Source organism: Nyctereutes procyonoides, unplaced genomic scaffold, assembly GCF_905146905.1.
Source record: "Nyctereutes procyonoides isolate TBG_1078 unplaced genomic scaffold, NYPRO_anot_genome, whole genome shotgun sequence".
Taxonomy (NCBI): Eukaryota; Metazoa; Chordata; class Mammalia; order Carnivora; family Canidae; genus Nyctereutes; species Nyctereutes procyonoides.
In genome coordinates this window covers 4,446,920-4,473,779 of record NW_026575151.1, presented here as the reverse complement: position 1 = coordinate 4,473,779, position 26,860 = coordinate 4,446,920, and the positions used below count along the sequence as shown (strand labels likewise).

The following is a 26,860-nucleotide window of genomic DNA, read 5'->3' as shown; positions in this document are numbered from 1 at the left end:
ATTGCTGTTGCCAAAATAAAAAGGATTAGGCTGGTAAGAAAAAGTGGGGATTGGATATTGGATAGGAAGCTGTGTTGGAGTAGGTAAAGATACACATGATAGGTACTAAGGAAATGTTGCTGTACACATACTTACATTAGGCTTGCAGCTATAATTAAAAATGTATATAAATATATAGAAATGGTAGAAATGTAGACTTGAACTTAAGATTTAGATGCTATTAATAAAAAAGAAGATATACCTTTTGGTTGGTTTCCCAGCACATGGATAATGATTAATGTTCACAGGGTATTTATTATGAATCTGGGTCTTTGTATGTATTCACTCATTTAACTCTTAACGATGACTCTGAGAAGTAGTGACAGCTATTATTTCACTTTGTGGATGAGGAAATCAAGAGTTACGTAGGATGCTACCACAACTATCAAGTGGTAGAGCTAGGTAAGATTTGAACTCAGACGATCTTTCAGAGTCTGTGCTCTTATTCACCAGTGTAAGCAAGAGAATGTCTTCCAATACAAGTGAATTTTTAGATATCTCTTTTTCTCTAAAAATTTCCTAGCTCCCTGGATGGAATAAGTTAACTCTAAAATCTTACAAATTCATTAAAACTTGTTGTGTCTCTGTGATACCATGTTCAAAATAAAGAATAAATAGCAGATGGTGATATCTGTTAGAATATAAACCCGATAAGGAAAAGACTGCCATTTTTCTGGCTGAAGGAAGTGCCTGATTTAGTGTCTCAAATATTGTGAAAGTACTTGGCAAATCACATTTGTTGGTGAAGCCCACACTTTGACTTTCCCAGCTATCAAGGCTCAATATATAAATATGCTGCAGTTTAAGAGCTTCCTTTACAGATGGAACTAACATTATCGTCCTTAGTCAAAATGAGACTATGCTGTTTGTAAAACCATTTCAAGCTGAATGATCACCAACCAAACAGCTTGAAAGAAAAGGCACATATGATCAGATTGCAGGCATACACACACACACACACACACACACACACACACACACACACACACCTTTGTATATATTTTACATGTAGGTATTATAAGCACTCATGCTTATAAAGAAAAAATCGCCGATTATTTTTAGAACATCTGTCAGAAGAGGACATTACCCAGGCACCCTTCCTTCCTTGAAGGAAGACACAGATGGTAAGTAGTGACTGACTATGAAGAAGTACCTGTATCTACACAACGTCAGGCAAACGAAGCCATGAGCCATTTCAGTGTTGGGGGAAGGCAGTTGAAATGCAAATATGAGAGAGAAGGAGGAGGTAGCAATTACAGGACTCACCAGTGACCAAATAATCATCAGTTATTAACCCTGAGTGAAAAGTCAGTTCTCACGCTGACAAACAATTGATTGGCAGTGGAAGTGGGTGTCTCTTGTAACTGCTCCTGATTGGCTGCTTTCACAGCCTTCCGAAGGGGAGGGGAGAGGAATCAGCAGGTGGGTTGACCACAACCAGTTCTTAAACTGGAGACAGGATACTATATCTACTCTAATTAATTCCGGGGGGTGGGTGGGTTCCTTATTCCCATTCTCCCCTCGGTTGTATTTTGCTAGTTAATGCCAATCACGTTGACCTTTCACTCTGCCCTCAAAGAAACCCCTCTGCCAGGCCTGGTGGCTACTGCTTTTAGTCACACACACTCAGGAATCACTGAGTATTTTCTCTGACTAGTTCCTCTTTTCCTGTGGACTTCATGGGTTTGGTGGTTGTTCTTTCTTCCTGTTTGAACATCTACTGTCACAAAAGTGACTATGAGGGCCAAAGGAAGAAGCCTACCAATTCCATGTGAGCCCTCTCTGGTACTCATTGGCTGGTTCCTAAACTGTGATTGTTTCAGGGATGGTGGAGAGATCATTTGCTGCTCTTGGTGTGGGGAAACCCTATAATAAAAACAATTTCCAGAAAGAATATCACCTCTCGAAACATTATTAATACTGTTGTTATTGTTGAAATTATCAGAGCAATGATCTTAGGTAGAAAAACATCATGGAAGTATAGGAAATCAACTGAAAACGTGTGTAATTTCCATGAAAATGCATCTTTTCCTAAGGCTAAGAGAGATGAATGAGGACAAGAGGGCAGTGATAACTATTTGTTCCTTCCTTTTTTTTTTTTTTGTTTCTTCCTTTTAATGGAAGTTTTACTTGGTATGGGTTTGTTTTTTTGTTTTTGCTTTTTGGTATGTTTTGTTAAAACTTTGTAAAAGATATACACTAATGTCTGGAATTTTAAAAACATCCGCTTTTTAAACTCTTTGTAAAAATTTATTTTCATGACATTGGAGTTTTTGCTTGAGCATGATTATTCAAGTATATTTCCATAGTAACAGGATAAAATGTATTGAATAGGTTGTTAAATCTGATTATTCTGATTATTAAAGGAAAATAACCACTTATTTTTTTTTGGCATTCCAATTTTTAGTATCTTTTTTCCCTTTAGAAATACCCATACTTCATGAATTTGGATGATAGAAATTGGCAATATGTCATAGTTTAGGAGTAGAATTCTTCTAGACTGGTCTTAAATCAATGGTAGAGCAAATAGTTTGAGAAAACAAGGTTGTAGAAAGTATGTCTCAAAAACTAATGAAAATATAGTTTTTAACTATTCACTCATTGTCTACCCAGACGTAATTTGGAAACATATTTGCATTAAACAACCCGGTGGTTACAAGGCTTTTCTACCTCTCACCTACTAATGAGGGACATTTTATTCATCAAATATGTATTGACAATCTGTCTTGTCCCACCACCTGTGATTGGCATGAAAGATATCAGAATGAATCAGAGAGATCTCCGTCTTCGGAGAACTCAAGAGTCTAGTGACATGACCTATAGGAAATAAGTCACAATAAAAGTAGTTAATGTTCTTGTATGTGTTTGAACAAAATGTGTAGGTCACTGTAGTTCACTGTTAAAAGCTTTCAGGATTTATTCAGGAGGTGAAATTTAAGTTGTTTTTTTTTTTTTTTTAAAGATTTTATTTATTTATTCATGAGAGACACACAGAGAGAGGCAGGGACATAGGCAGAGGGAGAAGCAGGCTCCCTGCAGGAAGCCTGATGTGGGACTTGATCCCAGGATCCTGGGATCATGACCTGAGCCAAAGGCAGATGTTCAACCACTGAGCCACCCAGGCGCCCCTATTTTAATTCTTAAAACCTTAACACATTTCAATAATCTGTTGTTGGAAAACAAACCTCTGGATGAAAATACAAGTCTGTAAAAGTTTTGACTGTTTGCTTAAAGATGATAAATACTCAATTCTGAACCTACCTTAGAGATTATTTTTCACTTGTTATAGCTATGCAAGGGAACTAGAGCAATGCTTTTCATATTTATTTAACTAAATCCCAGAACTCAGCGTGTTGGCCAAGATTCATCGGCACTAACAGCAGTTAGTACATCTTGTAACAAGTATTTTCAAAATAGTCCTAAATCTTAGAAAATTGTGTTAATTGTTTATTATCATACATCAGGGCTAATATCAGATTGATGAAGTCTACAGTTACTGAGATGGACCTTTTTGGGATGTTACCGTTTTTGTTGGTCATTACTTGTTACTCTACCTCACTTGGTTTCATGAGCAGCTGACATTTTCTTTCTATTTGTGATTTCAGTGATGATTGTTTTGTCCTTGATTGATCCCATATATGTATGTATATCTGTTAGCCTGATGGAACTGCTTGTATTGCTGTGGCCATAACCAGTGTGTTTTAAGATGTAAATTGGAGTTATGTCCAGCGATCAGATTATAAACATTATAATCATTCAGGATTACACTTAACAGCGGTGTATGCTCCTGTGAATGATTCTATTTTTATTTCCTTATGTGACCGGCAGACTATTTTAGTTGTGATGTTTAGATGTGGAAGAAGACATGTTGCCCTTAGTACATGGCAACAGTATCTTTTAGGATTTGTTTGAAATTTTTATGCCATAAAATGGTATCATGGTTTGTTTATTGCTTTAATTTCTTGCTTTAACTGAGGGGTTTTAATTTTATCTCCACAGGAAAACAAAATACTTTTCAACTAAATGATAGAAACATTAATATCAGCAGTTATCATTATTTTGTAAGGGGGTTTTATAACAAATCTTAGGCATCTAATTTAGCATTATTTTGTTGTGACATAAAGGAGAAACTATGAGAAAAAATCCTCAGTAATTTATATGTGCTATATTTGTGTCACCATTCACCCCTAAGATCTCTTGTAATTTGACCTTTGTGGTAGCTATAAAAAGTTAGACGAAAACAAGACCATAGTGAGGTATTTATCTAAGGCAACACATTATTTTAGAATCAATTTTAATGTAAACATTATAATGATAAAATTAGAAAAATCTACTTGTTATGCATATGACCTTAAAACGCTAATTACAAATCATTATTAGTCATTGCTTTAACCTTCATTTCTCTACTCTGTGTTCTCAACTAGAAAAAATTGTCACTTTAAGGGATTCTATTTTGCCTTCATATGGCAGTGCTAGAATTTCCTAAAAGGAAAATGAACATTTTCTAAAAGGGAATTGATTGCTAAAATATATGTTCAATAACCTTGAATACTTATTGACTGGGTCCTTGGCAAAGAATGAATGAACAAATATTTACTGAGTGTCTCCCATGAGCCCAGCCCTCTTCTAGGCATGGAGGGGTAGCAGTCAACTGAACAAAATTGCTGCTTTTATAAGCTTACATTCTATAGCCTAGAATGATCTACTTGACAACACTTTCCCAAACCTCTGTTTTTGTTTTTTAAGGCTTTATTTATTTATTTATGAGACACACACACACACACACACACACACACACACAGGCAGAGACACAGGCAGAGGGAGAAGCAGGCTCCATGCAGGGAGCCCCATGTGGGACTCAATCCTGGGACTCCAGGATCACGCCCTGGGCTGAAGGCAGGTGCTGAACTGCTGAGCCACCCAGAGATTCCCCCAAACCCTGTTGATAGAGTTATTGTTGAACTATAGTGGTAATCTGTTTTTTTCCCATTGGGAAATTCTGACCAATGGTTGATTTCAGATTCCTGTATTTTTAATGACATGAAAGTTGCATTTGGAATTAGATAGTAGCCATGTGTCATGTGGGAATTTTCCATGAATCCCTATGGAATGAGAGTTGCTCATCAAAGCTTTAATGGTTTAGGTGAGTGGTTCTTTTTTTTTTTTTTTTTTAGGTCAGTGGTTCTTAACCTTCGAGTACATTTGAAACAACTTTGGAACTTGTTAAATGTAGACTCTTAATCCCACTTGGGATTCATTTTTTTTTTTTTAAGAATTCATTTATTTATTTGAGAGAGAGTAAGAGCTAGAGAGATCACAGAGGGAGAGGCAGGAGCCGACTCTACCCTGAGCAGAGAACGTGACATGAGGCTTGATAGCTTGATATCAGGACCCTAAGATCATGACCGGAGCTGAAGGCAGCTGCTTAACTGACTGAGCCACCGAGACACCCCATAGAAATTCAGATTCTTTAGATTTAGGTATACACTTAGAAATATGCATTTTTGACAAACACATGGTTCTGATGATGCTGGTACCTCAACAATATATTGAGAAACACTCGTTTTTAGATTTATATATGTGGTATTTGCTAATATTACAAACTCAATCTAATTATACTAATTGCTATGAAAATTACAAACTTACAGATAGCCTTAGCTGTTCATTGGTGTAGATGAGATATATGATCCATGTGAGAAATTAATTTTAGCATGAGATGTAGGAAATGTTTACTTTCCCTGGAGAATTAGAATATTTTATCCCAGTGCTTAATGTCAAATTGTAACTGACCATGTTTCTCTTTCCATTTTGCTAGTCAGGCAGCTTTTCATCAAATTGATAGTTGAACAATAGTCAGAAATTCATCATGATAAATACTCTAATTCTTTCACACCCTCCTCCTCCAGATCTCTAGAGTCTGTAATTGTTTCTTCCAACCTTTTTTTCTTTGTGGTTCTGATGATAAATTTTTATTCGTATTTAGCAGTTATACTTCCATACACAGCCCCAAATGCTGTGTGGGATGGCATATGTTATAAACAAAATACTTTATTTTTTTTTAATTTTTATTTATTTATGATAGTCACACACACACACACACAGAGAGGCAGAGACACAGGCAGAGGGAGAAGCAGGCTCCATGCGCCGGGAGCCCGACGTGGGATTCGATCCCGGGTCTCCAGGATCGCGCCCTGGGCCAAAGGCAGGCACCAAACCGCTGCGCCACCCAGGGATCCCAAACAAAATACTTTAATTCAGACTTTTATTAATTCAGACAAATATTTCTTCCAATTTAGTCTAATTTAGGTAGCACTATGTTAAAGAGGAAAGATATTTCCTCATTTTGCAGTTGTTGGATTTTTGAAATTTGTATTCATTTACGAAATACTGAGAATGTGGTTAATAAATACTGGCATTTGTAATAACCATCACCCTAGGCATATGTGATTATGCAGGTGTGATATGAAAGAGACAGTGTGCTGGAGAGTCCTGGACCGAGAACCATGAGCCTGGGTTTTAGTCCTACCTCTATTTATAATTATCTGTAGGGCTTTGGAAAATCATAGCTTCTTTGAACTTCTGGTTTTCCCTTTATGAAATCACATGATTTGGAGTAAATAATCTCTGGGGCTCTTTTAGGCTTATTTGCAGATTAATATAATTTCCTTAAGATTTATAAAATATTAACCTTTTTAAAGTATGTTTTTAACAGATAAATGAATATATTTAAATGGGATATCTTTGTTTAATTGGACAATCCATCCTTAGGAATTGATCATGATTTCAAGAAATGGGCCAGACTCAATTCTGTGTAAGAAGCTTTTTACACATAAGACTGAAAGCCTAGGTAAAGATTTGCTGACATCTCAATCTCTGTCTGTTTCATAGTAGCTATACAAAAGAGGATATGGGTGTGAGTATATGCTTTATCAGGAAAATCAATTTACATTCAGACAGATGTAAAGTTTTCATCTTCAGGTTTGTCTAATACTTTTCCTTCTATTACCTCCAATACCCATTCAAGCCTTCTGTATACTTAATCTTGCTCACTCACTTGATACTTCAGGGTAGACCTCACATGGAGATTACAAACCTTTGACATGGTGATTTTCTAATGCTAATTTATGAGAAACTAAAATCAGCCTGGAGAATATTTATCTCTGTCTTAATTGCTCACTTAATAGTCTAGGCTTATAAAATCATTTTTTGATGACTCAAAGACACACTTCCAGTGTTCACTGTAATAGCCATGATGAGAACCTCAAAGCATTCAAGGCTTCTCAATAGAATTTGCTTAATATACTATGTAATCTTGTTGCCTAGAGAGCAAGAGACTAAACATTTTCAGCACTTAGTAGCTTGGAGCATCCTTTTCTTTGTTTCTTCTATAATAAACCTTCAGACAGAGTGGAAGCTGTCAGCATATACCCAGAAGCAGCAGTTTTTAGACATCCAGTTAGCAAGAAGATCTGTAATCAAGAGCACACAAACCACAATCAGCACTAATTAGTCTTTTTATTTTCCCCCACTGTGCTGGGACAATAGGAATTGTCATCAAGAGCAGTGGCCATTGGGTATTGTACTAACAAGTGCATGTTCTTTGTCAAGCTTACAGTTTTTAAGAAATGTTTGTCTCATAGAGTGTAGTCCCAGGGACCATATTAGAGGAGTCTACATCATTGTAGCTGAAATTTATGTTCCATTTTTTTTCTATTTTGACATTCCGTAAAAGATATTCATTGATGATTATTAGATAGCAAATTATTTCTTGAGGACTGTCAGGAGTTGGCTCTCAGTAGGCTAACTGGGGCAACCACAACTTTTCACCCAAAATCTATTTTGGGACCTATGTACTTCCCATTGTGGTAGGTACAAAGGTTTGTTACACACAGTCTCACCCCTGAGGGAACTGAGGAGCCAAGGCATTGGCTTATAAAAGTGTGACTAATTTATGAAAAAGAACCACAAAGGATATCTTCAACAAAAACAGTGCAGAAAGTGCTGAAAGAATGATGTGGAAAATAAATGCTGAGTGTATAGGAGGAACAAATTACTGTGGATGGGGGTGCCCTGAATAGTCAGGGGGGCGCCATTACTGAGGAAGGTGCTCTTCAGCTGGCTATGATTTTATGGCCAGTGAGGAAGGGGTGGGATGTTTCCCATAAGCAAATAGTGTGTGCAATATTAACATGAGAGGAAAATGGGAATCCGGGGTATAGATCAGACCTGCTTCTAGAGTAGGGTTTGGTGACTATAGTGGGATTTGGGGAGGTGTCATTGGAAAGGTAGACTGATGTCGCAGAATGACATATCCTATAGAGGCTGGCTCAGAAGTTGGAGTTCTGTGCTGTAGGTGATGGAGAACAATCAACCAGGAGGAAACAATCATTTAGGAAAATGTAATTGTAACATACAGGAAAAATAGAGCAGTGGTTCGCAAAGTGTGGTCTATAGGCTCCTGGGCTTCCCCCCAATCTTTTTAGGGATCTATGAGGTCAAAACTGTTTTTGTGATAACACTAAAATGCTATTTACCTTTTTCACCACATTGATATTTGCACTGGTCATTTGAAGTGATACAAAGCAGTGGTGGTAAAACTTTGTGTCATCCACTACAGAGATTTGTAAAAATGTAAAACAATGGCACTTGCCTTACTACGTTTTTTTGTTGTTTTTTTGGAAATGTAGTTATTTTCATATAATATATGTAATTTGTGTTTGTATTTACTTATTTGTTATTTTTGTAAAAGATTTTATTTATTTGAGAGAGAGAGCAGGGGAAGGAGCAGAAAGAGAGGGAGAAGCAGGCTCCCTGCTGAGAGGAGAGCCCTGACATGGGTGGATCCCAGGACCAGGATCATGACCTGATCCCAAAGCAGATGTTCATCAAACTGAGCCACCTAGGTGCCCTTGTATTTATATATATATATATTTTAAATTTATTTATTTATGATAGTCACACAGAGAGAGAGAGAGAGGCAGAGACTTAGGCAGAGGGAGAAGCAGGCTCCATGCACCGGGAGCCCGATATGGGACTCGATCCCGGGTCTCCAGGATCGCGCCCTGGGCCAAAGGCAGGCGCCAAACCGCTGCGCCACCCAGGGATCCCGTATTTATATTTTTTAAGTTTATTAATTTTTACATGAATTTCTTAAAGCTATCATTTTAAAATGAGAGCTTTATGAAATTCTCAGTTTTAATTTCAAATATAATAAATATCAGTAGCTATTACCTAAGTAATAGAACCTACCTCAAAGGGTTGTTGTGAGGGTTAAATGAGTTAATAATTGTGTCACAGATTAGTGCTTTCATTCTTGTGGTGCTAAGAGTTTCCTAGGAACATGGGGCATTTCAACACTCAGAACCATTGGGAAACTGCCATATTTGTAAATAACCTTTCATCTGAAATAACTTAATCTGAAGTTTTTCAGCCCTAATCCACAATGTTGTTCATCTTTGATATGTCATGGGCACATTTTAGAACAAAGTAAAAGTAAATATAGAAGCAAATGAAGTCAACAGGTAAAACCTTCATAAAATATGGTCCTATAATTGTGATGCCATATCATAGTTGAATTTTGAACTGTCACAGGTAAATCATCTGATTAGTGAGTTACTAGTCTGAATCAGTTATCAGTATCTTCTTCATTTTTTTCACTCCTTAATTGATATCATAAATAAATACATGTGTGGACGTGTGTGTGGATAGATAGCACTAGGCATGGCAATATAACAGTGGTAAAGAAGACTGATCCTTTTTTTCAAGGTCCTTTTACACAGGTCAAGTTTCACGAATTCCTTTTTCTTTCATACACCATCCATTTGTTTATTCAAAGTTCAGTGGGTAGACCAGAGAAAATGCAAAATATGACTGTGAAATAGCCATTCATTATAACTTCTTTAAAAAGTTTTATTGAAAAGATTAGCCAGGGACGCCGAGGTGGCTCAGTGGTTGACCCTCTGCCTTCGGCTGAGGTTGTGATCCTGGGGTCCTGGGATCGAGTTCTGCATCCAGCTCCCCGCAGGGAGCCTGCTTCTCCCTCTGCCTATATCTCTGCATCTTTCTCTGTGAGTCTCTTGTGAATAAGTAAAATTTTTTTTTTTTTTTTAAGAGGAAAGACTAGCCAGTTTCATCAAAAGAGGTAGAAGTCCATAGGGAAGATGATAACAAATTGTTGACTGTATTTGGGGTAAAGAAGTTATTAGGGTTAAATGAGGTCATAGGGTTGGGGCCTAGATCCAATAGGATTAGTGTCCTTATTAGAAGAGACATGGGAAAGCTCATTCTCCCCCGTCTCTCTGCCATGTGAGGACTTAGTGAGGAGGTGGCTCTTTGCAATTCAGAGAGATCTCATCAGGAACCAAATGCCCTGGAACTTCGATCTCAAACTGCCTAGTCTCCAGAACCGTGGGAAATAAATTTGTTTGTTTTAGGCAATACCGATGAGTGGTATTTTATTACAGCAGCCTGATTAGACTAATACAGGGCTCGATGGATGAAAAAAATTTACCTGTCAAGATTGAAAGCAAGGAAATCTGTAGTCTTGCTTTATTGTAAGAACTGATGCCAGTTTGAAGGGGACTATTATTATTTTTTATTATTGCAAAAATACATAATGTTAGATTTACCATCTTTTTAAGTGTGCAGTTTAGTAGTAAGTATATTCGTTTACATCACTGTGCAAAAGATCTCTGGAATGTTTTCATTTTGCAAGTCTGAAACCGTATACCTACCATGCACTAATTTTTCCTCTTCCTTGTTCCCAGCCTTTGGCAACCAACCTTCTACTTCCTGTTTATATAATTTTGACTACTTTAGATACTTCATATGAGTAGAATTATACAATGTTTGTTCTTTTGTGACTGGCTTATTTGGCTTGGCATAATGCCCTCAAGGTTTTTCCATTTTGAAGCATGTGACAAGATTTTCTTATTTTTTTAAGACTGCATAATATTTAGTTGTAAATATATACCATGTTTTATTTATTCATTCATCTGTCAATGGACATTTGGGTTGATTCCACCTCTTGGCTGTTTTGAATTGTGCTAAGTGTGAAGGGTATTATTTATCTGTTTATACCATGAAATGATTTTGAAAAGCCCATTCTTTCTTTCTTTTTTTAAAAGATTTTATTTATTTATTCATGAGAGACAGATCGAGAGAGAGAGAGAGAGATAGAGAGAGAGAGAGAGAAAGAAAGAGAGAGGCAGAGGGAGAAGCAGGCTCCATGCAGCGAGCCTGATGTGGGACTCGATCCCGGGACTCCAGGATCATGCCCTGGGCTGAAGGCAGGCGCTAAACTGCTGAGCCACCCAGGGATCCCCCAAAAGTCCATTATTTCTAAGGGCAGTGGATTCATTTAAGTTTCCACATCAGTGATAATTCATGAAGTTTCACATCAGTGATAATGATATATAATGAATACCTGTCAGTACTATGGTGAGTAATAGTTGGAGGTGTGAAAGAGGACTTTTAAAACAAATACAGAGAAGCAACTGCAAAGAACTGTTGTTAATGGCATAGTTGGCATAAGTCAATTATACCTCAGTTCTTGTCATATAATTCATTTGAACTTTTATAACTACTGTCCTAGACAAATCCCCGATGATTTTCTGTCAGTGATAATATGATTACTATAATGTATAAAGTCAACTGCTAGTTTTCTCTAGAGACTTACTAATTGAAAACAAAAGACTCAAGAGTTATTTTAATTCCTTTTGCATTCCCTCCCCGCCTCCCCATCTTTGTTTAATCCTTGTTACTTACAAGTGTGTTTTTCTTAGAGGGTTTCTTCTGAGATGTTGGCTACCCTATCCCAGTATTTGGACCTTCTCTCTCTCTCTCCTATGTCTCATCCAGTCTCATGGTTTTATTTTGTTTTATTTTATTTATTATTTTATTTTATTTTATTTTATTTTATTTTATTTTATTTTATTTTATTTTAAAAAGAGTTTTATTTAGACACAGGGCTTGATCCCAGGACCCAGAGATCATGACCTGGGCCAAAGGCAGATGCTTAATCAACTGAACCACCCAGGCACCCCCAGTCTCATGGTTTTAAATATCATCTATGTGGTGATAATTTATGTATCCCATTCCTGCCTACTGCCTGGATTCACATCTATATATTAAACCTCCATCTCTGCCTCAATTTCTGTAGCAATCTCCTAATTGGTCTCCTTGCTTCACATTGTAACCAGGAAAATCCATTCCTGTTTTTGTTTTTTAGGATGTTAATTTTCTGACTTTATTTTATTTTATATATTAGGTAATTTTTAAAAAATAGGCTTTTCAAAAGTTTTAGGTCCAGGGGCACCTGGGTGGCTCAGTGGTTGAGCATATGCCTTCGGCTCAGGTCATGATCCCAGAGTCTTGGGATAGAGTCCCACATCGGGCTCCTCACAGGAAGCCTGCTTCTCCTTCTGCCTATGTCTCTGCCTCTCTCTCTTCGTATCTCATGAATAAATAAAATTTTAGAAAAAAAGTTTTAGGTTCATAGCAAAATTCAGTGGAAGGTACAGAGATTTTCCATATTATCTCCTGCCTCCACATACACATAGAAACTCAATCTTTTTGACTTATGGTGGTACTATGCCTTTCCCTGTTTGGTACCTTCCGTATGATATAGAGAGTGAAAGCCATATTTCTCACCTACAAGGCTCTTCATGACCTGGGCTCTGGCAACCTTTTCTTTCTTTCTTTCTTTCTTTCTTTCTTTCTTTCTTTCTTTCTTTCTTTCTTTCTTTCTTCTTTCTTTCTGATTTTATTTATTTATTCATGAGAGACATAGAGAGAGAGGCAGAAACATAGGCAGAGGGAGAAGCAGGCTCCCTATGGGGAGCCCAATGTGGGACTCCATCCCAGGACTCCAGGATCTCGCCCTGAGACAAAGGCAGACACTCAACCACTGAGCCACCCAGGCATCCCTCTAGTTGGTTTTCTACGGAATCTCTGGCTGCCTAAAACAGTGTTTAGTATATAGTAGGCTCTTTATACCAACTTTTTGAGTGAACATGGATGAATTTTGTGCTAATTATTTTTGAATGTTGGTTCTGCCCCTGTTTGTATGCTCAGCCGTTCTATGTCTTCACAATCTGCTCTCCCTTTCATTCTTATGCAAGAATTAGATTTTGCTCTAATGGGTTTTTATTCATTAGAATATTTCTTTTGAATTTAAGGACCTGCAATTATGTTCTTTTCATCATCTCTAATGACTTTCTCTTTTGTTGCCTCTTTCACTATCCATGATCAATGCATCAAACCTGTGTATTTATGAATTCCTTCACACCCAACATGCTGTTTGATTAGTAGAATATTTTCTGATTTATCCACTGAAAATACAAGCCCTCTTAAATGTAAATTCCCTCATGTTCTCTGTGTTTTTTATTTAAACTTCAAATTGTATTTAATTTAAAAAAAAAAGATTTATTCATTTGTTTTAGAGAGAGAGAGACAAAGAGAAAGAATGCAATAGTTGGGGGAGGGGGCCCAGGGAGAGGAAGAGAATCTTAAGTGGATTCCCCGCTGACTGTGGAGGCTGACTTGGGGCTGGATCCCGGGATCGTGACCTTAGCCAAAATCAAGAGTCAGACATTTAACTTACTGAGCCACCCAGGCACTGCAAATTATATTTACATTTAAAAAAAAAAGATTTTTATTTATTTATTTGAGAGAGAGAGAGGGCAGGAACGAGGAAGAGAGGGATAAGCATACTCCCCACTGAGCAGGGAGCCTGACATGGGGCTTGATCCCAGGACCCTGGGATCATGACCTGAGCCAAAGGCAGACAGATACTTAATGACTGAGCCACCCAGGTCCTCCAATTTATGCTTTCTTAATCTTTCTTTTAGCCCTCCTTCCTACTGCCTCATCTCCACAGCTCTTTTACCTCAGAAGTAACCTGTTATCTTCTCATTATCAAATCCAGTAATTTTTCTTCATCTTCATACCATATGACCTTTCCGATCCATCCTATATTTCATAACCGCATGTCATTTTTGTTAGGTCTCTTTAGCTTCCTTGTTTTTCTTTATACTTATTTGGCCATTCATATGTTATTTATTTTATTGGTACTTGTTTTTCTTTTTTTTTTAAATTTGTTTTTTTTTTTTTTTAATTTATGATAGTCACACAGAGAGAGAGAGAGAGGCAGAGACATAGGCAGAGGGAGAAGCAGGCTCCATGCACCGGGAGCCTGACGTGGGATTCGATCCCGGGTCTCCAGGATTGCGCCCTGGGCCAAAGGCAGGCGCCAAACCGCTGCGCCACCCAGGGATCCCCGGTACTTGTTTTTCATATGCAGCAGCAACAATATGGGTGCTAATTGAGGTTCTATACTCAGTTACTAGGAACCAAAACTCAACTCAGACCAATCTAAGCAATAACAAGAATGTTAACAGTGGGCCTGATTCATTGGCTCTAATATTGTCAGTAGAATCGTCTGCACTGTATTTCTCCATACTGTGGGCCCCACGTGGTGGCAAAGTTGATCACTGACCATTCTAGGCTTACATTATCATTATAGCTAACAATCCTGGGGAACAGAGAATGTCTGTTTTCTGATAACTTTGTAGATGTCCGAGGTATACTCTACTGGCTTGCTTGGGTTCTGTGATCATCCTTGAGTCAATCACTATGGCCAAGAGAAGGGAGGTCTTGGAATTACCAGGCCTGGACCACATACCCACTCCTGCAATTGGGATTTTGTTTATATCTTTTTCTGAAACACATGGCCTGAAAATGGGAGTAGGATGAGCTCTCAAAGAGATACCGAACATTTTCTCTTCCTATTCTGTACATTGTATCCTGGGACTATGGTGTCCACTGTCTTAACTTCTGTTACCACCTATGTGCTGATACCTTGCAAATCTCATAATACAAATGAACCATAATTACACTGGAAAGCCATTGGAAAATCATTTTTTATTTATATTTTTTGGTAGTTTTATGGTTTTATTAGCACAAATATGACACGCACATAAGCTGTCTATTCATTTTCTTCACTACGCAGCCTGGCATTGGGATTGGTGACTCTGATGGCCAGCTGGGCTGCTCTTTCCATAATGGCTTTGCAGTTTTTGGAAGATATGTTGTGAGCAATCTCTGCGCATTAAGATTCGTTGCACATCAGCAGCACCTCAAGCTCCTTGATGTTGTGGACTAGGAACTTCCGGAAGCCATTGGGCAGCATGTGCTTTGTTTTCTTGTTGCTCCGGTAACCAGTGTTGGTCATCAAGATCTGGCCCTTGAATCTTCTGCCTACCCTATTGTCAATGCTTCTGGGTTTCCACCAGTTGTGCTTAATTTTGACATATGGGTCTGACTGGTTGCGGATGAACTTCTTGGTCCTCTTTTTAACAATCTTGGGCTTCACTGGAGGTCTGAGGGCAACCATGATGCCCAGCAATCGATGGCTGCCACCTCCGCAGGTGGCGCCAAGGAAGAGAGGGGGCCATTGGAAAATTAAATGGAGTTGATGTTATTGCTCTAAGTGCAATGGCTGGTCCTGATGAGGAAAATTCAAGGCACAGTGTGGTTTGTGGAATATCACTACCAGGATCTGGTAAGTGAATTCAATAGCTGAGTAGGTCAGTATTATTCAAACAGGAATTACAGGAATTCTTTCTTCTCATCACGAAGCCTTCTAAAGCCTCATATGAAACAGAATCCGACCCCACAACTAAAGGAGGACTAGCCGGAGTCGTTGAGGCATCCTGGCCCTGCTCAAGCAGGTTGGTTTTCAGCATAAAACGTAAGTGCTGAGGACAGATTAGAAAAGTGGATAGATTCACTGGGAAGAGCATAGGATGGTGGCAGGCAGGCGTCCAATATGGATGGGACCAGTACAAGGCAGGGATGAGAATTGCAAATCTGTGGCTTGGAGTCCAAACTCAGGGTTTATTCTTATGTAATAAGGACCAGATATGGTTAGAAGTGTAACTTTGCAATAAACTCAAGATACTGTAAATGCTCAAAGATAGGCTTTTGTGCATTTCTGTTTTTGCCAGTTGAATTTGTGTTTCTTATTTGTAAGTAATGAATTACAAATGAAACAACTAGATGGGATTAACTAATCTCTAAGATATCTTCCAACTATACAAGTCTGTAATGCTTAGAGTATTCAAGAATATAATTAATAACATAAAGGCAGAGATTTTGTCTATTTTTCCCCATGGATTCATTAAGCTAGAACATTACATTGCACAAAATTGTTTGTTGAGTTTCAAAACTGTTGCTATATATGGAGAAAGAAAAGTGGGCTTTGGCTTTTATTCTCTATCTCTCCATTAAAGAATCAGATTTTTTTTTGTAATTTATTACATGAAAGGGGGCTGATAACAGTTTGATAGGAGACCTGGAGAATTCTTCACTATTATAAGAAAACTCTGGTAGAGAAAGGTCAAAAACATTTGTAATGCTGATTTCAAGCAAGTTTACTTTCAGTTTACTTGAATGGCTCTTGTTCTTACATGAAGAGAAGAATAGAGGTCGATAGAATCATAAGAAAAATGTTTTATTTTAATATGTATTTTTAATTAGCTTTAACTCTAAGGAAAACCCAGGTATCCATATAGTACCATTCTGTGGAAGACTTTTACTGAATGATGGTATAATGTGAGAAATTCCCTTAGAATCATTAAACAGGAAAAAAAAAAGAAAAAAAAAGAATCATTAAACAGGAAACTGGAAATTTCAAGTTGTGTTTTTTAGAGCTGCAATCATAATTGTTGGTAGTGTCAAGTTGTAAAACCAAATTAGAACACTAGATGGCATGAGATGCAAGTTGAAAAACAATAGTGTTCTCAGGTAGGAAATGTAAGAGCTGCTCTATACCTGTACCCTAGCTTACTTTTGTATGTAGGCATATTAATCTGGGAAATTCTCACTAGTGAGAATGTGAAGTCTTTACTTATGAAATACATATAATAAAAGAAACAAAGAAAGCATTAAGCTCTTAGTTGAAGAAAAATCGTTTAAAAAAAGCAACAAATTTTATTAATCGAGTCATTGGATACTGAGTTAAAAAATTAGAAAGGGGGCACACCTGGGTGCTTCAGTTGGTTAAGCATTTGCTTTCGGCTCAGGTCATGATCTCAGGGTCCTGGGATGGAGTCCTACATAGGGCTCCCTGCTCAGCAGGGGGTCTGCTTCTCCCTCTGCAACCCCCCACCCTTGTACTCTCTCTCTCACTTCAATCAATCAATCAATCTTAAAAAAAAAATTAAGGGCTATTAAGGGATCAATAAAGTTAGCCCCAGGCTAAACTGTGGAGTGGGGGAATTTTTTTTTTTTTTTGGAGTGTGGATTAATTCTTCTCTTTGGTATCTTGTGGGAATCAAAATAGATGGTTCTCTCTACTTTGCCATTTACTTTTGGGAAGTCCCTTCTCCCAGCTGCTGCTCTTCTTACTATCCTCAGCTGCTCCATGCTAACTACTGTGGGCACCCAACAAAGTCATTTTACTTGCACATTCATCAGAACATGCCTCTTCTATGTCTCATCCCTTGGGGTCAGAAATTTGAGCTCTTTCTGTACCCTGGGTAATCAAGAAACAAACCATGCCCATTGGTGAACAGAACTACTTCAACTTTGTTTCGTTCTAATGAACGCATTTCATACAGATGAAGTGCATTTTCATACAGGTCCTATAACTCAAGATCTGAGCAGGAAATGGGCACATGAGGTGGGAAAAGTGGGGAGAACATTAACTAGTGGTGGGGAACCGCACTGGAAGCATCAACAAGGGGGAAAATGGTACCATCCCTCGCCATGGAGTAGGTGACTCCCATGAAGAACTGGGGACAGAAATAGAAGAACGAAGGCACCATAGACTTAAAGCTCCAGCCTCGAGGTGGTGGTGGTGTATATGTTTCAGTAAAGAGATCAACTGAAGCATATGAAAAATTTTAAGTGTTTATTTGAGCAAAAATTGATTTAAATTGAGCAGCGTGGAATCCAGCCAATAGAGAGAATCCCCGAGGAGCTTTACAAAATGAAAGACATGTAAGCAGAAGGGAATAGGAACAAGTTATAGTAGACCAAAAAAACCGGATTTGTTATTGCAAGGTTACTCTCCTTTGGGGGATGGCAAAGGTCTCTCAGGCAGATTACCTAACTAGTGCTGATCAGGTGACTCCTTTTTTTTTTTTTTAAGATTTTATTTATTTATTCTTGAGAGAGAGAGAGAGAGAGAGAGAGGCAGAGACACAGGCAGAGGGAGAAGCAGGCTCCAGGCAGGGGGTCTGATGTGGGACTCGATTCTGGGACTACCAGAACCACAACCTAGGCTGAAGGCAGACTCAACTGCTGAGCCACCCAAGGTGTCCCTGATCAGGTGATTCCTGATCGACTGAGTTAAAATCTCATTTCAGAGCCAGAACTGTAATTAAGTCTTAGTATGGTGATGTGAAGCTTAGCATGAACAATTCTATTTCGGGTCTGTTGTCCTTTTTAAAAAACAATTTCCCACTTTTGATCTCAGACTCTTAGTCTGAGAGACTTGATAAAAAAAATCTAAGGCATTAGCACTATTATCAGTTACTGCTCTGGAGTTCTTGCGGTTTTTGCTAAATCTCTTTGTCATTCACAGGTCACACTGTTGGGTTCACATTCTTTAAGTTGGTCATTCTCTTTTTTCCCCTTTTACAATGTTCTATTCTTAGGGAGGTCATTTGTTTGGTGGTTAGCAGCTGTGAACATGCATTTAAAGTTTTTGAGAGAATACAGTGCCCTATGATTATTATGAGCAAGATCATTCCCAATGTATGGAGTGCACTTTATAGTCATGGTCCACAAGACCCAAATCAATCAGACTCAAATAAGCCAAAGGAAAACCCTTTTGAAGGAGTCACTTTCTTAAGCCAACTGGCTTGTTCAGTGATCTTATGTAGCTGAGTCTCAACTTCCCCAGAAATGTTAATCTAAGTGCACCAAGTGCTGCTGACCATAGCAGAGACATCTCCTTGCTTAGCTAAAACATAGTTAAGGGCTATCTTACCATCATGAAGAACAAGGGCCAGAATGTGAAGACTTTTGTTGGGTTGCTATTTCTCTCCTACTCGGTGGGAAGCCTTCTTCTCCTTCTCTCTGCTGGTCCCCCTGCTTGTGTGCTCTCACATGATCTCTCTCTCTCTCTGTGTCAAATAAATAAATAAAATCTTTAAAAAAATGGCAGGATAAAACAAGAACTGTCTGTAAATGACAAAAGATTTTAAAATGCCCAGGGTTAAAGATCCATATAAGAGTTCATTATAAGGGAACTGACAAGGAAATTTGGTTATTTCTGTGATATATAGCATTTTAAGATAATACCTGGAAATACTACTGTTAACCTTATATCAGGGCATATCAGACTTTTAGGAATTTCTTACAATTTTTTAGCATAGTTATTTTCAATAACATGCACCCATACCTAATAAGGTTTATCATCACTTATTTGGCAATGCTTCTCATGTAATTTAACATGGCAAATAAACCTAATTAATTTAGTATTTCTCCTGTACAAAATGAGAGATAAATCCTTTGAGATTTTTCAGGGATTCTCAGGGAAATCTCAAAGTTACTTTGAAGTCAAAAAGACTACATTTAAATATTATCTTTATTTATTTGAGAGAGAGAGAGAAAGAGAGAGAGAGAGAGCATGATCAGGGGAGGGGAAGCAGAGGCAGAGAGAGAAGCAGACTTTCTTCTGAGACAGCCTGACACAGGGCTAGATCCCACAACCCTGGGATCATGACCTGAGCCAAAGGCAGACAGACGCTCAACCACTGAACTACCCAGGTGCCCCAACAAGAGAAGATTTTATCTATCTATCTATCTATCTATCTATCTATCTATCTATCTATCTATCTATTTTTAAGAGAAGATTTTAAAGGCAAATACATAAGGTTACAGAGTTGTGAATAAAACTTAGCTCTTAATATTGGGAGGACTGGGTTTCTTTAAGTGATTAAAGACCTGATAAAGGAAATGTGAAGCATAGTAAGTTATTTTGGTAAGACAACATCTTTGCTTTTCACACAGATTATTCAAAAAGTAAAAGAAAACAAAAACCTTTCACAATCCCTTATCAAGAGCAGACCAATACTAATAAAACAAAACAAAACAAAACAAAACTGTCTTTCTAACAGAGAGAGAATCAGATTTGCACTGATGTACTTTTGATATTAAAACTCACTTTAGAACCTTAAATAAATCCATTCTACTCTTAGCCACCTTGACTACATGTAAAATTTTTTTCCCAACAAAACTTCTACAACTATTTATATCCATTCACATTTATTGTAGTTTTTTTTTTCTCATTCTGGAGCAATGATTCATTTTATTTTCCTTACCTACTTTCATACACATTGTTTCCTTCCAATCTTGTTATTTCTAAGTAGTTTTAATTATATGTGTTAATTAGAATTCCTTACCTTAGAATCCTTTATTCCTTTTTTTTTAAGAATTTATTTTTATTTATTTGAGAGAGAGAGAGAGAGAGACAGAGATAGCAAGAGAGAGCGTAAGTGGAGAGGAAAGGGAGAAGCAGGCTCCCCACTGAGGGCTCCATCCCAGGACCCTGAGATGAACCAGGACCTAAGCTGAAGTCAGACACTTAACTGACTGAGCCACCCAGGTGCTCCTAGAATCATTTATTCCTGGTGAAAACTAAGAAGTAAGCAATTGTGGATGTCTGTTACACTAGGATTTTCTGAATTGGCAAATTTATAAATACCTTTCATAATTTCTAGAATTACATTCTTTCACAAATTATTCAACGTAAGACAAGACATGTTAATTGATTGACCCCCATATTTTGTTCCTTTGTAATGAGAAGCCAAAAGTAGATACATTGGCATTCAATAACTAATGTTTCAGTATTTTATCTTATTTGGAAATGATCTAGATATTTAATGAATACCCATCATTTAACTTATCTCAGTATAATATTAAAGTTTCAAGTTACCAAAAAAATTATGGGAACTTTTTAAGTTAACACACCAAAAAATATGATTATCATTGGAAAGTTCATTTATATACTTTTATCTTAATTCCATATATCTAATTCACTTGTTCTTAATAATTATGTTTAGATTACTCATGAAAATTTTATGAGACATTAAACAGCTAACCATTATTTTAAATTATTTCTCTTGTTGACAAAGTCTGTAACAGAGATAATAAGCTTATTTGACTTTTAGTAAACCTAGGTAGAATAAATGTATTATTAATGCTGGTAATATGCTTTTTAAAATTAAGCTCACAAAGTTAAACCAGTTTAAAAAATATTTTTATTGAAAATTATCTTCAAATGAAATTGGAAAATATTTGGGTTAATTTCCATGTTTCTGAGAATAGGCTTGATTTATATAAATACTTATTTGTATATAAGCCAAGTAAATAGAGGTCTTACAAATTAATTTTGGCTATACCATCTGGAGGTAGAAAAAAAACACATGTTTATAACATACACACAGACGTATGTAAACATACAGACAAAAGCAGACAGATATAGCTTTTATTTTAGCCATGAGACAGCTCCAATAATGCAATACTCTTTTTTTTTTTTTTTTTTTTTTTGTAAAAGAACAGTTGGATCCAAATTGTGTTTCTGGCAGATGGGATAAGTAAAGGTTATCCACTCAGATGACAGATGGCTAAAGATTTTTTACTAATATTTGTGCAAGAGAGTTTTTAGACTTTTTACAGGTCTTGTCACTAAAATAACCTTCCTTTTCCTTTTTTCTCCTTCTCGTAAGAATTTCCTTGGTTTCTAGGGCAAACTAGTAGAATACTTCCATCTCAAAAAGCACAGAGAAAGAATACAAGTCCCACCAAAATGATTTTTGTTCCCTAAGTCTAGATTTTTTACAGTTCCCTTGGGCCTTTGGAAATGAATAGGGGGAGGTTTGGGATTGGTAAACGGGATAGGTAGATTTTGAGTTGTTTCTAGAGTCATTTTCTGTTCCCATAAAGATTAAATCTGTAAGATAAGTGAGGTTGTTTGTGGTTCCTCAAAGAACTGAATTGCAAACTGAAGGGTGTCTAGAGGCTGACCTACCACCCATCCAACTATATTGTCCTCAGTTTGCTTCTTTATATTATGGAGAAGATTTTCAACTACGGTGTAAATGGAAAGATCCCTATATTCTAGATTTAGAATTGTGTGTCTTGGAATGTTTTAATAAATCCTTCCACAAAGGTTTCAGGATGATTGTTGCTGGGTACATAGTTTCATTTTAGCTTAGGGGAGAAGGAAATTCCTATCAGCTCTGAATATCAGCTTCCAACGTGGCCACCTCCGACCATAGAGTTACTTCAAACAAAAACCAAAAACATAAAAATTGTTTTCAAATAACAAGGCTTCAGGCTTCAGCTAACAATAGTAAATACTCCTGTCAGCATTTGAACAACCCCTTGGACTCAAGTGGCATCTACAGAGAGGGTACAAAAGATACAAGAATGGAGCCATTCCCAAAGATAACCAAATGACAGACTGAGACAATTGCCCTGAGAGTGGGCAATGGTGGTAGGATCCTAGCAGCAAGTGGAGTACGGCCCAGCATTTCATCCCACATTGCTGTCCAGCCAAAGGGGATGAAACCTGCATTTCTGTTTGACCATATTTTGAGGCTTCAGCCTGATGGCTGCCAAGCCAAGTTCTTAGGACACAAAATGAGACAACAAGAAGGCAATAGCTGTCTATGGGAGAGTAAGGATCAACAACCAGTGGGTCCCTGAAAGGAAATTCACAAGTCACAATTGAAAGATCCAATTCTTAATGTTTTTCCCCTGCCAGTATGAATTTGAAAAGGAAAAATGTAGAATTTTACTTTCCTCCCCCAACTAGGCACTACAGACAGAGATCTGGGAGAGCTAAGGTGGATAAGAATTCTTACCCCTTTCTGGCTTCTGCCAGTTTTCCCAGGATCCTGTCTGCAGGCTCTGGAGCAAGTGGGGTGCCCCAGCAGGTCTCATGCTGGTCAACCGAAACTATAGAGAAGGGAAAGTACTTTTCCCTCTATCCCTTATGGTGAGTGCTTGGCTGAGACCCCTTTTTCTCTGGGACCCCTCATAAATGGATAAGCTTATCTAGGTTAAAAGTCCTCCACAGTGCTCACTGCAATTCAAGTCTATCTTTGATAAGATTTGCAATTCAAGATTATTTTTGATACGATTAACCAAGCATATACAAATGATCCTCAGTTGAAACATTTTCCGTTTCAGGCACAACTGCTTCATAACCCGCTTTTCTGATCTCTGATTCAGGTAATGCCACTGCAGTCTACATGTGAGCAATCCTGCATTCCACCTTCTTCCTACTTCTCTGTAAGCCACTCATTTCTGCATGCTTCTTCAATATTGCTGGAACCGTTTCTCCTCTCCATACTGTTTGCTACTGCCCTAGGTTGGATCATTTCCCCACGTGGGTCATGTGCTCCGGTCATACTGAATTCCTTGCTTTTCTTCAGACTAGCTGTAGATCTTTGTTCCTCTGTGTTACACCTCTTCATTTTATCTGCTTTGTTTAATCAGCTTGTATCAGTCTCTCTGGGATGGAAGCCATAACTGACTTCTCCAGTAAGCTTCCCACTCCTTTGTCTTGATTCTTGTGGTACTTTGTACATATTTCTAAGACATTATAGCTATTACTACTGTGCTGCCTGTGCTGATTTCTATGTGTGTGTCCTCAGGATCTTGAGACTCTTGAGAGTTGGGACTTTATTTTACTATCTCAGTATCCCTGAAGCATTACTAAACAGTCATATTTTCTCTAGCTTTATAAGTGTTGCTATCTTGTGGCAAATTTCTGTCTAATCCATTCAATGTAGCCTTAAGATGGAAGGCTCTAGGTTCCAGGCGTCAGCACATGCCTTCAGGGCAGGAGTCGGTTGAGTACCTGTTTATTACATGGACTCCTACTTCTTCTTGATTCTGTGGCCTCTGAGGACCTCTTTTACTGTTCATATTTTTAGCTATTTACTTAAAGAGTCTTTCTTCTTTATTCCAAATCATCTCACATTAGTGTTTTGTCTGGAAGGATTTTTCAGGATATCTTGTTCTCTGTATTGCCAGAGGCCAAAGCCTCCTCCATTTGGCAAGGAGAAACAATTTGCTTTAAAGAACATTTCCAGATTCTGAGAGGAACTATTACTATAAAATTTTTTTTGTGAGTATGAACAGGGAGAGGAGGATGGCAAAGAGAAGTTTAGTTTTATGTGGTCTTGATAGGCTTTACCAATTAAAATATTATATCTAGCATGGAATATTTTTCAGAGATGTAGCCTACCATTTTTTGCCTATAACAAATAGTAAATTCTTCAGAATTAACCAACTAATGGTAATAGCCCAGAAGACAAGTTTTTAAAAACATTTATATAATCCTTACCATCTGCCAGCCACTATTTTAAGATGTTTACAAATATCAGCTCATTTAATATTTATATATCTCGATGAAGTAGGTAGTGTTATAACAGATTGATTAACTGGGACATGGAATCATTAATTAAGTACTGATTATGATTATGTGGCAAGTATTTTGCTACCTGCAGAGGTAAAAAATATGAATAAGACATGCTTTCCTTCTTCCAATTCTCACTTCTAGAATCTAGCACAAAGTTTCCTGGGATGGCAGACGTGGCTTCCATTGAACAGAGGGACACCTCTGAAGGAACTTCCTTACATAAACAGTTTGGGGTGGGAAGTGTGAGTGAAAAAGGTAAATATATACAAAAGAAAGGAAGCAGGGAGATGGATAATTTGACCATTTGCTGATTTATTCTTATTTTACCTATACTGGTGCCCTATTTCTATTTTCTGGGACAGTTTTCCTCTGCTCTGGACACTGCAGATAACATGTGAATGTGATAGATAAGTTTGAGCATGTTAGGTTCAGAGAATTTATTTATTTATTTATTTATTTATTTATTTATTTATTTATTTATTTATCCATCCATCCATCCATCCATCCATCCATCCATCCATCCATGAGGGACACACACACACACAGAGAGAGAGGCAGAGGGAGAAGCAGACTCCATGCAGGGAGCCTGATGTGGGACTTGATCCTAGGTCTCCAGGATCAGGCCCTGGGCTGAAGGTGGCGCTAAACCGCTGGGTCAGCCGGGCTGCCCCTCCTTTTTTTTAAATTTAAAGACCGTATCTATTTATTCATGAGAGAACACAAAGAGAGAGAGGCAGAGACACGGGCAGAGGGAGAAGCAGGCTCCTGACAGGTAACCTGATGTGGGACTCCATCCCAGGACCTTGCGATCACAAATCACAACCTGAGCCAAAGGCAGAGACTCAACTGTTGAGCCACCCAGGCACCCAGTTTCAGGGAAATTGATGAGGAAGGAAAAAGAAGATGGCACATCACAGAGTTCATTAATTGTCATTTTTCCTGTAACTTCAGTGAAACAAGGAAAGTAAAATTTCTGACTGTTCTAAAGTAATAAGTCAAAAGATTATCTGCAGTGTAAACATGGCTGCTTTGACTTCTCATTCCAGTTTGTATAATCAACTTGTATGCCACCTTGAACAATTTGTGCTTGGGCACTTTTTTCACTACCTAATTCTCAGAATTGTAAAATAAAAGAAAAACTAAAATGAAGTCAATCAAAATATCAAAAACTAAAGCTGATAAAGAAAATATAGACTTTATGAGTTTTTAGATTATTGTTAGTTGAAAATTTTGTGTTTTTGTGAATACTCTCAAGTCATGTGAATATTTCCAAATCCACAAAATTTGCTCTTCATTTAGAGCTGACTCAACTAGTTCAGAATCAGTAATATACGTTCTTAGATTCCTCTTTAAGTACCAGGAATAATTCTATGTTCCTCTTTCACCTGGCTTCCTTTCCTTTTATGACAAATATCATGTAGAAGACCATTAAGTTGTATTTTGGTGAGATAAAACATTCATGTAAATTGATTTAATTAGAAGAACACAATTACTGAATTGATTTTTGTACTAAAGAAAATATTTGTCATTGCACTTGTACATCATATTGGAAAAGTTTTCAGTTAGCAGTAATCGCACCTCAGATAAACCTCATTGGCTGTGATACTTCCACTGCATGAAACTTGTATGTTGTATTAGAAACCACACAGAAAAATTCTAGAAAAATGGAGAAAAGAATTAGGCCAAGGCTTGCAAAGAAATATATATTAAAATAACATTTTTAAAGGGCATATTAGTAACAAGAGTTATAGGTGAGATGAAACAAAATGAGAGCAGTAGATCTTAATATTCAGGAAAGCTAATGGAACTCAAGTTCACATCATTATAAAAGCATTTCAAAGGACCAGAAATCCACCCTACTTGGGGCTTTGTGCATGATTCTGAACCTTATATGACAGGAATGGTAATGAAGCATCAATAAAGACAGCCATGATGATAAAAGATCTTTAGGTCATAGATCCTTGTGGAGATTAAAAATATAAGGTCAGTGCTCATTCTCGAGAGTGAAATGAAAGGTGAACATGATGAACGTGAATCAAGTTTGGAAGACAGAAAATGTATATGAAAGGAAAGTGTTCAAGGATATAATAGTTCAAAAGCAAGAGGGCATGCAATAGAACAAAGAAGGGACTGATGTTTAAGGAATATTATTTTTTTTAAAGATTTTATTTATTTATTCATGAGAGACACAGAGGGAGAGAGAAGCAGAGGCACAGGCAGAGGCAAAAGCATGCTCCAAGCAGGGAGCCTGACATGGGACTTAATCCTGGGTCTCCAGGATTACACCCTGGGCCGAAGGCGGTGCTAAACTGCTGAGCCACCCGGGATTCTCTTAAAAAATATTATTGAGAGAGCGAAGTTTAGATATGGAAATAA

The 26,860-nt window shown here is 37.6% G+C and overlaps 1 non-coding gene and 1 pseudogene across 1 annotated transcript; both read right to left on the bottom strand.

Annotated features, from left to right (window-relative positions):
- Positions 1-15,025: 15,025 nt before the first annotated feature.
- Positions 15,026-15,433, bottom strand: LOC129501895 (60S ribosomal protein L32-like; annotated as a pseudogene).
- Positions 15,434-25,971: 10,538 nt separating this feature from the next.
- Positions 25,972-26,107, bottom strand: LOC129501900 (U4 spliceosomal RNA). Its single transcript, XR_008662841.1, has one exon. It is a non-coding gene; the product is annotated as a U4 spliceosomal RNA (small nuclear RNA).
- Between the last annotated feature and the right edge of the window lie 753 nt (positions 26,108-26,860).